The sequence below is a fragment of the Pseudorasbora parva genome, unplaced genomic scaffold (genome assembly GCF_024679245.1).
Source record: "Pseudorasbora parva isolate DD20220531a unplaced genomic scaffold, ASM2467924v1 scaffold_84, whole genome shotgun sequence".
Lineage (NCBI taxonomy): Eukaryota > Metazoa > Chordata > Actinopteri > Cypriniformes > Gobionidae > Pseudorasbora > Pseudorasbora parva.
In genome coordinates, this window is record NW_027125119.1 from 40642 (window position 1) to 56920 (window position 16279).

The window sequence follows — 16279 nt, forward strand, 5'->3', positions numbered from 1 at the left end:
AAAAGAATCAAAAAGAAAAAACAAAATGGCCAAGTGTTCAAGTCCTTCGCGACGTTTCGGTAAACAAATAATACCTTCTTCAGGCTAGACTTGAACTTTATACTTAATATAACAAATAAAATAATAAAGAAATATATGAGATTTCAATATATATCTATATAAAATCACATGTATAAACTATAATATGTACAGAATATAATGTGTATATAAATATATATTACTCAATATATTTCTAATAGACTCAACAAGGTGTGAATGATAACTCTTAGTTGGTTTGCGGAGGAAGAGCGGTAAGGCTGCGACCGTCTGCTGTCAGAACACGAGAGAACTGATGAGCGCGCCTGAATGCGCGCCCCCTTTATATAGGCTCGTGCTGGAGCAGAAGGGAAGACCAAATATGGATTAAAAGCCCTTCTGAACAGGATAAAATTAGTAAAGAACAGCGAAAGGTAAGTATATAGTGGTTAGAACAAATATGAGATATAATTAATAAATACAGTTTAGAATAAGAGTGGGATATTATTTTATATTATGACTGGAGAGAGGGACGACATCGGATGACGTCATCTCCACGGCGACAGTGGTACATTAAAACCATGTTTTAAATGGTCCAAGGGGTCGGTAAGTATTCTGAAAATGAGGATTTATGACTAAAATATTTTTTATTTTCCATCTGTAAAAAGAATATGGACGAAATAAATTTGCAGTATATGTTTTTTGTAAGTGGATTCGGCGACGACATCGTTTTTCGACCGGGACGACATCGTTTTGCGCGGGACGATATCGTTTTGCGCGGGACGACATCGTTTTGCGCGGGACGATATCGTTTTGCGCGGGACGATATCGTTTTGAGCGGGACGACATCGTTTTATAATATAAAGCCCACAAAGTCGCTAAAAACAGTCATAAACATCCCAGAAAATTCTGAAAACAAGGATTTATAAATGAAATGTACCACAAAACATATTATTAAAAATAGATGTGGTGAACAATATGTGGAAATGTACATTTAGAACCCTGTTTTTCTTTTCTTGAACTAGTGTTGTCAAAAACAGTCAGATTAACTGACAGAAATATTAAATGACAGAAATATATTTTTAATACGTTTTCCTATGTTGTGATAAGGAAAATAGTGTTTCAACATGATAAAAATTATCCTTCTCGATACCCACTCAATGTAATGGCAATGTATATGTATCTAATTCTATATGTGGATATATAATAATAGTAGCATATTGTTTTATTCCAGGAAACAGGACGCATACGATATGGGCCATCATCGAGCCAGGGCCTACCAGAAGCTCAGAGGCGGCGGCGCGGGCTTGGTTAGGGGAATGAAAAATCCAAGATCAGGGACCCTAAGGTCCCCGAAATGGTTGTGCACGGTCCAGCCTTCTACTGACCACTAAAGGCGGCCCAGGTCCAAAGATAGCCAACAACGTTACCATGTCCTGCTAGTGCCATTATATTTATAATAAATTTCATTCTTTTTTATTTTATTATTGTATAAGCCAGATAAGTATGTATCATCACATCAGTTTATTTATTTATTTACTATATTAACCATTTATGTTATTTAACCCACACTATATTTTATATAACCACTCATCATTTTTTTTCTCTGTTTTTTGCAGGAATCCAGGGTTACGTCCACGAGGGGTACGCCAGGCCGGGCTGGATCCACGCGGGGTGCGGAGTCGAGGGTTGACCCATCTGGACCCCAGGTAAGAGGGGTAGGTTTTAGGTAGGGTTTTGTGGTGGGGGTTAGCATGATGAGAGGGCTGTAGACCCCCTGGTGACATTGCCAGGGGTGTCTGGGTAGGTTTAGGGGTGATGTGGGTATGTTTATATATTTACTAGCCAGGGGTATCTGGGTAGGTTTAGGTGTGGGGTGGGTATGTCTATATATTTATTAGCCAGGGGTATCTGGGTAGGTTTAGGTGTGATGTGGGTATGTCTATATACTTATTAGTCAGGGGTATCTGGGTAGGTTTAGGCGTGATACGGGTGTGTCCATATCATCATGACGGTAAGTACAGAGAAGGATAATAATTTAGGCCTCATTAAGGCCTCTCGGGTACACCGTGTCCAAGCGTCTGATCCAGGTGCTTTCTGCCCTAAGTCTCTCCTTTAGGGACCACGTTGGATCAGACTGGAGTGCGGTGATTCTGAACGAGGACAACCCGTGGGCCAGAAAGTGTTGAACGAGGTGTCGGCGCTTATCAACAGCATGCAAAATGTTGTGTGCATGTTGATAAGCCCGAACACGGAGTTCATTTTTCGTTTGGCCAACGTATTGTCTCCTGCATCTTGAACAGAAAGCCAGGTACACGCAGTTAGACGATTCATGGGTCAGAGGTGCAGGGATCTTAAACATCTTTTTGTTAAATCTGCTCATTACCCATTTTGTCTGTACAAAGTATTTGCAGCGACCAACGCGACCTTGGGGTTTGAGAGTGTTTAATTTACTCTGGACCAATATGTCCTTGAGATTTTCATTGCGTTTGTAGGCCGCAATTGGCCTGTGGTGCTGCAGATACTTTGTGGGTCCCAAAAATTTAAGAAAATTTTCTTTGATGGCCAAGTTAAGAGAAACACACTGTTTGGAATAAAGTGCCGTTAGAGGGATGATCTTATCTCTATTGTGTGTCTCTTCTGTATGTTGTTTTTTTGGCTCATCAAAATGTTTTAAAATCTTTTTCAGGAAGGATCTCCCATAGCCACGGTACCTAAGTGCCTGGAACAGGGTCCGTGTGGCTTCCTGGAACGAGCTGGGCTGTGAGCAGATTCTTTTAAATCTTAATAGCTGTGATTTAATAATACCCTTGAAAGTGTGTTTTGGATGAAAACTATCCCTATGCAGCAGGGAATGCGTGTCGGTCTCCTTAAAGTAGACCTTAAAGTCAAGGTGACCCGTTTCTGCGAACCTTGGTCCCTTGTATGACACGACATCCAAAAAGTTGACCTCTGACCTGTCTATACTGTGCTTAACTGTAATGGATTCCTGGTGTGTGTTTAGATGCGAGATGAAAGCGAGAAAGTCCTCCATCGAATGGGTCCAAACTCCCCAGATGTCATCCAAGAAACGATAATACGCAAACGGTTTCAAGGCGGAGGAAGCGAGGGCCGTTTGCTCCCAATCCGCCATGAAAATGTTGGCGTATGACGGCGCAAACTTTTTCCCCATGGCCGTTCCCTTGACCTGTAAGTAGAATTTAGAATCGAATTCGAAATCGTTTTTCGTGAGGTTTATTTCCAATAATTTAATGAGATATTCGTCCGGTCTATGGGGGTCAGGATATTTTTGCATGAAATTTTTGACTGCCCTTAGGCCAGTGGGGGTGTCAATATTGGTGTACAAACTGTCTATGTCGATGGTAAACAAAAAGGAATTGGCTGGAATTTTAAGTTTGCTTATTTTTGAAATGAAATCGTATGTGTCTTTAAGGTAACTTGGATGCCTGGTCGAGAGAGGGTTCAGGAAGTATTCGATGTACTCCGCGGTGCAGTACGTTTCACTATTGCAGTCGGAAACTATTGGGCGGCCGGGTGGAACTATAAAGGGCACGCTCCACTTTTCTGGTTCCTTGTGGATTTTTGGTAATAAATAGAAAATTCTCGGCCTGGGTGGGCCCTCACCCATCAGGTACTGCTTTTGTTTGTTGTTTATGATTTTCTTGTGCACCATATCTTCTAAAATACCTCTTACTTCCTTTTCAGTCTCTGGGAAGATTGGATCTTCGAGTGGACGGTAATGCTCACTTACTGCCAGCTGTCTAAGGCCCTCCCCTATATAATGTGCCCTATCTTGAATGACTGTAGCGTTGCCTTTATCGGCGGGTTTGATGACAATACTGTTGTTTTCACGTAGCTCTTTTAGGGCTTTCTTTTCCCCAGTAGTGAGGTTGGGGGTTCTGCCGATGCCCCAATGAAGGCTCTTAAAGGCGTAATTATCAGCTTTAATGGTTTTGCCGATTTCTTTTGGCAGGCTGGACAGTGGGGGCTCCCAACCAGATGGGTGGGTGAAAGGAACCTTATCTTTATGGTTCTTTTTGCCCTCAAAATATGATTCCAGCTTGAGCCTGCGATGGTAAGCTTGTATGTCAGCCAAGAGTTCTTTTTTTAGGCATTTGGGAGGGGTGGGAATGAAAGAGAGTCCCTTTTCTAAGACAGAGGTTTGGTCTTGTGTTAAGGTAAGTGATTTTGATAGATTCACAATAAGTTTCTTAGAACCACATTTTGGGCTTTTGGGCATTAGAAGTTTAAATATTCCATCCAGTGGGAAAACAGTGTCTTTGCCGTAGCCGGCCTCCAATGGACACCGTCATTTTCCACTCGGAAGTGTGTCGCTGCCAGAAGGGGGATGAAATTCATATTTTTACTGATGAAGTGATTCATGTGCTCTATCATCTCCCGTTCGGCCAGCGGTAGTGCTCTGGAAAAGTTAATTAGTGGCACTATTACAGCTGTGTGTGGTAGGTACTTTCTCGCTGTTTGATAGGCTTTTTTAATCTCTGCGATGGCTCTCAATTTGTGCCTTTGTTTCCGGTTGTTTATCCCAAAGGCCAGGATGATGTGATCTGGGACCACAGAGACCGTAGCCTTTTCCAACAGGTTGCTCGCGTGTTGGAATTTTGCCCCCGGGAAACAGTCAATCTGGAGGTCAGGATCATCATGTTGGGGGAACCTTGACAGGTTAGAGTCACCAATTATGACTGTTTTCTTTTTAATTGTCAAGCTCCAATCTATAAATTTTCTGTTTGTGCTAATATGACGTAGCGGGCGGTTCAGGGAGCTAGAAGCAGGACTATCGGCAGCCGTGGGTGATGTCACGGTCTGTGATGCCGTTACTGGAGGCAGTATTGCTTGTCGTGCCGATGGTGACTCAACTGTATCTAGATCAATCAATGATGTCTGTTTTAAAGCACTAGATTCACCCTGCTCTACCCGCTTTGGGTTTGGGCCTGCCAGAGGTTCAAGTTCTTTAAGGAACAATGAAAGAGGTGAGGGTGATCTTTGAGGGCGATTTGGGCCATCAGATTCCGGTACAGCCTCTTCCCTTCGTGGAGTGGACGCCATATTGTTAACCCGTGGGTCCACCTCCCGAAGTGGGGAAGTCCCAACAGAGAGTTCCATCACAGGGTTTTCGTGACAGCTCTGTGGAGATGGAGTCTGATCAGAGATTTCCGCCCCGATTATGTCGTGGCGGCTCTGAGGCACCGAGACGGTGGAAGAGTTTTCCGCCACCCGTGATAGGTGACGGCTCTTATGTGTCTTTTTTCTCTGCTCTATAGGTTCCAGAGCCCCAGCCTGTATGGGCTGAAGGGCTTCGTGGAGGTCCTGAGGAGGGGCTTCGTCCTCAAAAGACCAGTCCCCTCTGGCTGGAGGGGGTGTGACAGCGCGCTGCTGCGGGCAGAGTGTAGGAGAGGTTTGTACTGACACGTTTTGGTGGCTAACATTTTCTTTTACAGGGTTGGCACTAACGGGGGGACGGTCTGAAGGTTGCGGTCGAGTCTGTGAAAGAGCCCGACTGGTGGAAGCGACCACTGAGGCGTAAGTGCGAGGGGGTTCGCTCGCTGGAGGCTCTGCTTCGACATTCTGTGTCGAAGTGTCACCGTTAGGCGGAAGTTCTGCTGTAATTAGAGCTTCCGCCTGCTCAATGGCTTCAGCGCTAACTCTGCCTCTGTAATTTCTGTTAGCCCAGTGTGAGGCCACTTCAAAGGCTTCGGACCAGTCATCTCGATTGGTCTGGGTGCGGATTTTTTCGAGAGTTAATTCGATGGTAGATTCGTAATGCTGTTCCAGAATTAACTGTGTGGTGTAGCACCAATTTTTTGCATTGCCCTGTAACAATTGTGCCACGCGTTCGTTGGTAAATGCTGGTCTCACTGTCTCAATGAGGAGGTCCGTCAAATCAGAGAACGTGATAGGTAGATTATTTTCCACCTTTGTAGTGACATTCTTTAGATGGTGTATGAGACGGATGAGCTCATAGAAAAGCTTAATGGTTTTCTTTAATTGTGGTGGTGCCGGTGTAAAATCTGGGTTTTGTCTCATCTGTTTTTGAGCTCTAAAATGCCCTTGTTTTGTCCCATTTCTGTTTTTAGGTGGGGAGTGTTGTCGCTGGATGTTCCTATTGGTGGGATAACGAGGAGTGTTAACCCGAGGTGGAACAAAATTTCGAGACTGACCACCGTAATTACGGAAGGGGACCGTTCTGGGTCCCTGGTGGTACTGGGCAGGGAAACGTGTGGGGGGTCCAGTCCTGGACGCCTCCCTAAGGTTAAGTCCAGAAGCCTCTGGAAAACCATTAAAATTTGTGAAATCCCTATTTTTTTGTCTCTTTCCCCTTTTCTGTTTTTTATTTCTTTTCTGGGACTGTGGAGCGGTATTGTATGGTCTCCTGTATGGGAAACTACGCTCGTCGACATAAGGGCGTGATGGTGTGTGCATGGGTGGATGGTTGTGGTCTCTAAAATTTGGTGTGACACTAACGTGTCTCACTCTGAGACGGGGGGCATTTCTCTGTCTCAGACGGCCCCGAAAATTATCCATGATAGCAATATATACAGAACTTTTTTTGGTAGGGTTTTTTTATTTTTTTGTTTATTTTTTTGTATTTTTTGTGTTTTTTTGTAGAAATAGGAACAGTTAGAACAAATAAAAATTAAAATGAAATAAAGAATCAAAAAGAAAAAACAAAATGGCCAAGTGTTCAAGTCCTTCGCGACGTTTCGGTAAACAAATAATACCTTCTTCAGGCTAGACTTGAACTTTATACTTAATATAACAAATAAAATAATAAAGAAATATATGAGATTTCAATATATATCTATATAAAATCACATGTATAAACTATAATATGTACAGAATATAATGTGTATATAAATATATATTACTCAATATATTTCTAATAGACTCAACAAGGTGTGAATGATAACTCTTAGTTGGTTTGCGGAGGAAGAGCGGTAAGGCTGCGACCGTCTGCTGTCAGAACACGAGAGAACTGATGAGCGCGCCTGAATGCGCGCCCCCTTTATATAGGCTCGTGCTGGAGCAGAAGGGAAGACCAAATATGGATTAAAAGCCCTTCTGAACAGGATAAAATTAGTAAAGAACAGCGAAAGGTAAGTATATAGTGGTTAGAACAAATATGAGATATAATTAATAAATACAGTTTAGAATAAGAGTGGGATATTATTTTATATTATGACTGGAGAGAGGGACGACATCGGATGACGTCATCTCCACGGCGACAGTGGTACATTAAAACCATGTTTTAAATGGTCCAAGGGGTCGGTAAGTATTCTGAAAATGAGGATTTATGACTAAAATATTTTTTATTTTCCATCTGTAAAAAGAATATGGACGAAATAAATTTGCAGTATATGTTTTTTGTAAGTGGATTCGGCGACGACATCGTTTTTCGACCGGGACGACATCGTTTTGCGCGGGACGATATCGTTTTGCGCGGGACGACATCGTTTTGCGCGGGACGATATCGTTTTGCGCGGGACGATATCGTTTTGAGCGGGACGACATCGTTTTATAATATAAAGCCCACAAAGTCGCTAAAAACAGTCATAAACATCCCAGAAAATTCTGAAAACAAGGATTTATAAATGAAATGTACCACAAAACATATTATTAAAAATAGATGTGGTGAACAATATGTGGAAATGTACATTTAGAACCCTGTTTTTCTTTTCTTGAACTAGTGTTGTCAAAAACAGTCAGATTAACTGACAGAAATATTAAATGACAGAAATATATTTTTAATACGTTTTCCTATGTTGTGATAAGGAAAATAGTGTTTCAACATGATAAAAATTATCCTTCTCGATACCCACTCAATGTAATGGCAATGTATATGTATCTAATTCTATATGTGGATATATAATAATAGTAGCATATTGTTTTATTCCAGGAAACAGGACGCATACGATATGGGCCATCATCGAGCCAGGGCCTACCAGAAGCTCAGAGGCGGCGGCGCGGGCTTGGTTAGGGGAATGAAAAATCCAAGATCAGGGACCCTAAGGTCCCCGAAATGGTTGTGCACGGTCCAGCCTTCTACTGACCACTAAAGGCGGCCCAGGTCCAAAGATAGCCAACAACGTTACCATGTCCTGCTAGTGCCATTATATTTATAATAAATTTCATTCTTTTTTATTTTATTATTGTATAAGCCAGATAAGTATGTATCATCACATCAGTTTATTTATTTATTTACTATATTAACCATTTATGTTATTTAACCCACACTATATTTTATATAACCACTCATCATTTTTTTTCTCTGTTTTTTGCAGGAATCCAGGGTTACGTCCACGAGGGGTACGCCAGGCCGGGCTGGATCCACGCGGGGTGCGGAGTCGAGGGTTGACCCATCTGGACCCCAGGTAAGAGGGGTAGGTTTTAGGTAGGGTTTTGTGGTGGGGGTTAGCATGATGAGAGGGCTGTAGACCCCCTGGTGACATTGCCAGGGGTGTCTGGGTAGGTTTAGGGGTGATGTGGGTATGTTTATATATTTACTAGCCAGGGGTATCTGGGTAGGTTTAGGTGTGGGGTGGGTATGTCTATATATTTATTAGCCAGGGGTATCTGGGTAGGTTTAGGTGTGATGTGGGTATGTCTATATACTTATTAGTCAGGGGTATCTGGGTAGGTTTAGGCGTGATACGGGTGTGTCCATATCATCATGACGGTAAGTACAGAGAAGGATAATAATTTAGGCCTCATTAAGGCCTCTCGGGTACACCGTGTCCAAGCGTCTGATCCAGGTGCTTTCTGCCCTAAGTCTCTCCTTTAGGGACCACGCTGGATCAGACTGGAGTGCGGTGATTCTGAACGAGGACAACCCGTGGGCCAGAAAGTGTTGAACGAGGTGTCGGCGCTTATCAACAGCATGCAAAATGTTGTGTGCATGTTGATAAGCCCGAACACGGAGTTCATTTTTCGTTTGGCCAACGTATTGTCTCCTGCATCTTGAACAGAAAGCCAGGTACACGCAGTTAGACGATTCATGGGTCAGAGGTGCAGGGATCTTAAACATCTTTTTGTTAAATCTGCTCATTACCCATTTTGTCTGTACAAAGTATTTGCAGCGACCAACGCGACCTTGGGGTTTGAGAGTGTTTAATTTACACTGGACCAATATGTCCTTGAGATTTTCATTGCGTTTGTAGGCCGCAATTGGCCTGTGGTGCTGCAGATACTTTGTGGGTCCCAAAAATTTAAGAAAATTTTCTTTGATGGCCAAGTTAAGAGAAACACACTGTTTGGAATAAAGTGCCGTTAGAGGGATGATCTTATCTCTATTGTGTGTCTCTTCTGTATGTTGTTTTTTTGGCTCATCAAAATGTTTTAAAATCTTTTTCAGGAAGGATCTCCCATAGCCACGGTACCTAAGTGCCTGGAACAGGGTCCGTGTGGCTTCCTGGAACGAGCTGGGCTGTGAGCAGATTCTTTTAAATCTTAATAGCTGTGATTTAATAATACCCTTGAAAGTGTGTTTTGGATGAAAACTATCCCTATGCAGCAGGGAATGCGTGTCGGTCTCCTTAAAGTAGACCTTAAAGTCAAGGTGACCCGTTTCTGCGAACCTTGGTCCCTTGTATGACACGACATCCAAAAAGTTGACCTCTGACCTGTCTATACTGTGCTTAACTGTAATGGATTCCTGGTGTGTGTTTAGATGCGAGATGAAAGCGAGAAAGTCCTCCATCGAATGGGTCCAAACTCCCCAGATGTCATCCAAGAAACGATAATACGCAAACGGTTTCAAGGCGGAGGAAGCGAGGGCCGTTTGCTCCCAATCCGCCATGAAAATGTTGGCGTATGACGGCGCAAACTTTTTCCCCATGGCCGTTCCCTTGACCTGTAAGTAGAATTTAGAATCGAATTCGAAATCGTTTTTCGTGAGGTTTATTTCCAATAATTTAATGAGATATTCGTCCGGTCTATGGGGGTCAGGATATTTTTGCATGAAATTTTTGACTGCCCTTAGGCCAGTGGGGGTGTCAATATTGGTGTACAAACTGTCTATGTCGATGGTAAACAAAAAGGAATTGGCTGGAATTTTAAGTTTGCTTATTTTTGAAATGAAATCGTATGTGTCTTTAAGGTAACTTGGATGCCTGGTCGAGAGAGGGTTCAGGAAGTATTCGATGTACTCCGCGGTGCAGTACGTTTCACTATTGCAGTCGGAAACTATTGGGCGGCCGGGTGGAACTATAAAGGGCACGCTCCACTTTTCTGGTTCCTTGTGGATTTTTGGTAATAAATAGAAAATTCTCGGCCTGGGTGGGCCCTCACCCATCAGGTACTGCTTTTGTTTGTTGTTTATGATTTTCTTGTGCACCATATCTTCTAAAATACCTCTTACTTCCTTTTCAGTCTCTGGGAAGATTGGATCTTCGAGTGGACGGTAATGCTCACTTACTGCCAGCTGTCTAAGGCCCTCCCCTATATAATGTGCCCTATCTTGAATGACTGTAGCGTTGCCTTTATCGGCGGGTTTGATGACAATACTGTTGTTTTCACGTAGCTCTTTTAGGGCTTTCTTTTCCCCAGTAGTGAGGTTGGGGGTTCTGCCGATGCCCCAATGAAGGCTCTTAAAGGCGTAATTATCAGCTTTAATGGTTTTGCCGATTTCTTTTGGCAGGCTGGACAGTGGGGGCTCCCAACCAGATGGGTGGGTGAAAGGAACCTTATCTTTATGGTTCTTTTTGCCCTCAAAATATGATTCCAGCTTGAGCCTGCGATGGTAAGCTTGTATGTCAGCCAAGAGTTCTTTTTTTAGGCATTTGGGAGGGGTGGGAATGAAAGAGAGTCCCTTTTCTAAGACAGAGGTTTGGTCTTGTGTTAAGGTAAGTGATTTTGATAGATTCACAATAAGTTTCTTAGAACCACATTTTGGGCTTTTGGGCATTAGAAGTTTAAATATTCCATCCAGTGGGAAAACAGTGTCTTTGCCGTAGCCGGCCTCCAATGGACACCGTCATTTTCCACTCGGAAGTGTGTCGCTGCCAGAAGGGGGATGAAATTCATATTTTTACTGATGAAGTGATTCATGTGCTCTATCATCTCCCGTTCGGCCAGCGGTAGTGCTCTGGAAAAGTTAATTAGTGGCACTATTACAGCTGTGTGTGGTAGGTACTTTCTCGCTGTTTGATAGGCTTTTTTAATCTCTGCGATGGCTCTCAATTTGTGCCTTTGTTTCCGGTTGTTTATCCCAAAGGCCAGGATGATGTGATCTGGGACCACAGAGACCGTAGCCTTTTCCAACAGGTTGCTCGCGTGTTGGAATTTTGCCCCCGGGAAACAGTCAATCTGGAGGTCAGGATCATCATGTTGGGGGAACCTTGACAGGTTAGAGTCACCAATTATGACTGTTTTCTTTTTAATTGTCAAGCTCCAATCTATAAATTTTCTGTTTGTGCTAATATGACGTAGCGGGCGGTTCAGGGAGCTAGAAGCAGGACTATCGGCAGCCGTGGGTGATGTCACGGTCTGTGATGCCGTTACTGGAGGCAGTATTGCTTGTCGTGCCGATGGTGACTCAACTGTATCTAGATCAATCAATGATGTCTGTTTTAAAGCACTAGTTTCACCCTGCTCTACCCGCTTTGGGTTTGGGCCTGCCAGAGGTTCAAGTTCTTTAAGGAACAATGAAAGAGGTGAGGGTGATCTTTGAGGGCGATTTGGGCCATCAGATTCCGGTACAGCCTCTTCCCTTCGTGGAGTGGACGCCATATTGTTAACCCGTGGGTCCACCTCCCGAAGTGGGGAAGTCCCAACAGAGAGTTCCATCACAGGGTTTTCGTGACAGCTCTGTGGAGATGGAGTCTGATCAGAGATTTCCGCCCCGATTATGTCGTGGCGGCTCTGAGGCACCGAGACGGTGGAAGAGTTTTCCGCCACCCGTGATAGGTGACGGCTCTTATGTGTCTTTTTTCTCTGCTCTATAGGTTCCAGAGCCCCAGCCTGTATGGGCTGAAGGGCTTCGTGGAGGTCCTGAGGAGGGGCTTCGTCCTCAAAAGACCAGTCCCCTCTGGCTGGAGGGGGTGTGACAGCGCGCTGCTGCGGGCAGAGTGTAGGAGAGGTTTGTACCGACACGTTTTGGTGGCTAACATTTTCTTTTACAGGGTTGGCACTAACGGGGGGACGGTCTGAAGGTTGCGGTCGAGTCTGTGAAAGAGCCCGACTGGTGGAAGCGACCACTGAGGCGTAAGTGCGAGGGGGTTCGCTCGCTGGAGGCTCTGCTTCGACATTCTGTGTCGAAGTGTCACCGTTAGGCGGAAGTTCTGCTGTAATTAGAGCTTCCGCCTGCTCAATGGCTTCAGCGCTAACTCTGCCTCTGTAATTTCTGTTAGCCCAGTGTGAGGCCACTTCAAAGGCTTCGGACCAGTCATCTCGATTGGTCTGGGTGCGGATTTTTTCGAGAGTTAATTCGATGGTAGATTCGTAATGCTGTTCCAGAATTAACTGTGTGGTGTAGCACCAATTTTTTGCATTGCCCTGTAACAATTGTGCCACGCGTTCGTTGGTAAATGCTGGTCTCACTGTCTCAATGAGGAGGTCCGTCAAATCAGAGAACGTGATAGGTAGATTATTTTCCACCTTTGTAGTGACATTCTTTAGATGGTGTATGAGACGGATGAGCTCATAGAAAAGCTTAATGGTTTTCTTTAATTGTGGTGGTGCCGGTGTAAAATCTGGGTTTTGTCTCATCTGTTTTTGAGCTCTAAAATGCCCTTGTTTTGTCCCATTTCTGTTTTTAGGTGGGGAGTGTTGTCGCTGGATGTTCCTATTGGTGGGATAACGAGGAGTGTTAACCCGAGGTGGAACAAAATTTCGAGACTGACCACCGTAATTACGGAAGGGGACCGTTCTGGGTCCCTGGTGGTACTGGGCAGGGAAACGTGTGGGGGGTCCAGTCCTGGACGCCTCCCTAAGGTTAAGTCCAGAAGCCTCTGGAAAACCATTAAAATTTGTGAAATCCCTATTTTTTTGTCTCTTTCCCCTTTTCTGTTTTTTATTTCTTTTCTGGGACTGTGGAGCGGTATTGTATGGTCTCCTGTATGGGAAACTACGCTCGTCGACATAAGGGCGTGATGGTGTGTGCATGGGTGGATGGTTGTGGTCTCTAAAATTTGGTGTGACACTAACGTGTCTCACTCTGAGACGGGGGGCATTTCTCTGTCTCAGACGGCCCCGAAAATTATCCATGATAGCAATATATACAGAACTTTTTTTGGTAGGGTTTTTTTTATTTTTTTGTTTATTTTTTTGTATTTTTTGTGTTTTTTTGTAGAAATAGGAACAGTTAGAACAAATAAAAATTAAAATGAAAAAGAATCAAAAAGAAAAAACAAAATGGCCAAGTGTTCAAGTCCTTCGCGACGTTTCGGTAAACAAATAATACCTTCTTCAGGCTAGACTTGAACTTTATACTTAATATAACAAATAAAATAATAAAGAAATATATGAGATTTCAATATATATCTATATAAAATCACATGTATAAACTATAATATGTACAGAATATAATGTGTATATAAATATATATTACTCAATATATTTCTAATAGACTCAACAAGGTGTGAATGATAACTCTTAGTTGGTTTGCGGAGGAAGAGCGGTAAGGCTGCGACCGTCTGCTGTCAGAACACGAGAGAACTGATGAGCGCGCCTGAATGCGCGCCCCCTTTATATAGGCTCGTGCTGGAGCAGAAGGGAAGACCAAATATGGATTAAAAGCCCTTCTGAACAGGATAAAATTAGTAAAGAACAGCGAAAGGTAAGTATATAGTGGTTAGAACAAATATGAGATATAATTAATAAATACAGTTTAGAATAAGAGTGGGATATTATTTTATATTATGACTGGAGAGAGGGACGACATCGGATGACGTCATCTCCACGGCGACAGTGGTACATTAAAACCATGTTTTAAATGGTCCAAGGGGTCGGTAAGTATTCTGAAAATGAGGATTTATGACTAAAATATTTTTTATTTTCCATCTGTAAAAAGAATATGGACGAAATAAATTTGCAGTATATGTTTTTTGTAAGTGGATTCGGCGACGACATCGTTTTTCGACCGGGACGACATCGTTTTGCGCGGGACGATATCGTTTTGCGCGGGACGACATCGTTTTGCGCGGGACGATATCGTTTTGCGCGGGACGATATCGTTTTGAGCGGGACGACATCGTTTTATAATATAAAGCCCACAAAGTCGCTAAAAACAGTCATAAACATCCCAGAAAATTCTGAAAACAAGGATTTATAAATGAAATGTACCACAAAACATATTATTAAAAATAGATGTGGTGAACAATATGTGGAAATGTACATTTAGAACCCTGTTTTTCTTTTCTTGAACTAGTGTTGTCAAAAACAGTCAGATTAACTGACAGAAATATTAAATGACAGAAATATATTTTTAATACGTTTTCCTATGTTGTGATAAGGAAAATAGTGTTTCAACATGATAAAAATTATCCTTCTCGATACCCACTCAATGTAATGGCAATGTATATGTATCTAATTCTATATGTGGATATATAATAATAGTAGCATATTGTTTTATTCCAGGAAACAGGACGCATACGATATGGGCCATCATCGAGCCAGGGCCTACCAGAAGCTCAGAGGCGGCGGCGCGGGCTTGGTTAGGGGAATGAAAAATCCAAGATCAGGGACCCTAAGGTCCCCGAAATGGTTGTGCACGGTCCAGCCTTCTACTGACCACTAAAGGCGGCCCAGGTCCAAAGATAGCCAACAACGTTACCATGTCCTGCTAGTGCCATTATATTTATAATAAATTTCATTCTTTTTTATTTTATTATTGTATAAGCCAGATAAGTATGTATCATCACATCAGTTTATTTATTTATTTACTATATTAACCATTTATGTTATTTAACCCACACTATATTTTATATAACCACTCATCATTTTTTTTCTCTGTTTTTTGCAGGAATCCAGGGTTACGTCCACGAGGGGTACGCCAGGCCGGGCTGGATCCACGCGGGGTGCGGAGTCGAGGGTTGACCCATCTGGACCCCAGGTAAGAGGGGTAGGTTTTAGGTAGGGTTTTGTGGTGGGGGTTAGCATGATGAGAGGGCTGTAGACCCCCTGGTGACATTGCCAGGGGTGTCTGGGTAGGTTTAGGGGTGATGTGGGTATGTTTATATATTTACTAGCCAGGGGTATCTGGGTAGGTTTAGGTGTGGGGTGGGTATGTCTATATATTTATTAGCCAGGGGTATCTGGGTAGGTTTAGGTGTGATGTGGGTATGTCTATATACTTATTAGTCAGGGGTATCTGGGTAGGTTTAGGCGTGATACGGGTGTGTCCATATCATCATGACGGTAAGTACAGAGAAGGATAATAATTTAGGCCTCATTAAGGCCTCTCGGGTACACCGTGTCCAAGCGTCTGATCCAGGTGCTTTCTGCCCTAAGTCTCTCCTTTAGGGTTAGGGTTAGGGTTAGGGTTAGGGTTAGGGTTAGGGTTAGGGTTAGGGTTAGGGTTAGGGTTAGGGTTAGGGTTAGGGTTAGGGTTAGGGTTAGGTTAGGGTTAGGGTTAGGGTTAGGGTTAGGGTTAGGGTTAGGGTTAGGGTTAGGGTTAGGGTTAGGGTTAGGGTTAGGGTTAGGGTTAGGGTTAGGGTTAGGGTTAGGGTTAGGGTTAGGGTTAGGTTAGGGTTAGGGTTAGGGTTAGGGTTAGGGTTAGGGTTAGGGTTAGGGTTAGGGTTAGGGTTAGGGTTAGGGTTAGGGTTAGGGTTAGGGTTAGGGTTAGGGTTAGGGTTAGGGTTAGGGTTAGGGTTAGGGTTAGGGTTAGGGTTAGGGTTAGGGTTAGGGTTAGGGTTAGGGTTAGGGTTAGGTTAGGGTTAGGGTTAGGGTTAGGGTTAGGGTTAGGGTTAGGGTTAGGGTTAGGGTTAGGGGTTAGGGTTAGGTTAGGGTTAGGGTTAGGGTTAGGGTTAGGGTTAGGGTTAGGGTTAGGGTTAGGGTTAGGGTTAGGGTTAGGGTTAGGGTTAGGGTTAGGGTTAGGGTTAGGGTTAGGGTTAGGGTTAGGGTTAGGGTTAGGGTTAGGGTTAGGGTTAGGTTAGGTTAGGGTTAGGGTTAGGGTTAGGGTTAGGGTTAGGGTTAGGGTTAGGGTTAGGGTTAGGGTTAGGGTTAGGGTTAGGGTTAGGGTTAGGGTTAGGGTTAGGGTTAGGGTTAGGGTTAGGGTTAGGGTTAGGGTTAGGTTAGGGTTAGGTTAGGGTTA

At 43.5% G+C, this 16279-nt stretch overlaps 2 long non-coding RNA genes across 10 annotated transcripts; both read left to right on the forward strand.

The window, feature by feature from the left end:
* Positions 1-191: 191 nt before the first annotated feature.
* LOC137068540 (uncharacterized) lies at positions 192-13009 on the forward strand. Of its 8 annotated transcripts, none has more exons than XR_010904246.1 (18): positions 192-449; positions 542-621; positions 1250-1420; positions 1635-1724; positions 2705-2778; positions 3020-3204; positions 3449-4695; positions 5295-5428; positions 6108-7127; positions 7220-7299; positions 7928-8197; positions 8313-8402; positions 8801-9004; positions 9383-9456; positions 9698-9882; positions 10127-11373; positions 11973-12106; positions 12786-13009. It is a non-coding gene; the product is annotated as an uncharacterized lncRNA (long non-coding RNA). The 8 variants fall into 8 exon arrangements; XR_010904245.1 differs by having other exon boundaries at positions 193-449; positions 1250-1519; positions 7928-8098; XR_010904244.1 differs by having other exon boundaries at positions 194-449; positions 7928-8098.
* A 495-nt stretch (positions 13010-13504) lies between these two features.
* On the forward strand, positions 13505-15491 carry LOC137068541 (uncharacterized). Of its 2 annotated transcripts, XR_010904253.1 has the most exons (5): positions 13505-13804; positions 13897-13976; positions 14605-14775; positions 14990-15079; positions 15478-15491. It is a non-coding gene; the product is annotated as an uncharacterized lncRNA (long non-coding RNA). The 2 variants fall into 2 exon arrangements; XR_010904252.1 differs by lacking the exon at positions 15478-15491 and having other exon boundaries at positions 13516-13804; positions 14990-15460.
* Positions 15492-16279: the final 788 nt, after the last annotated feature.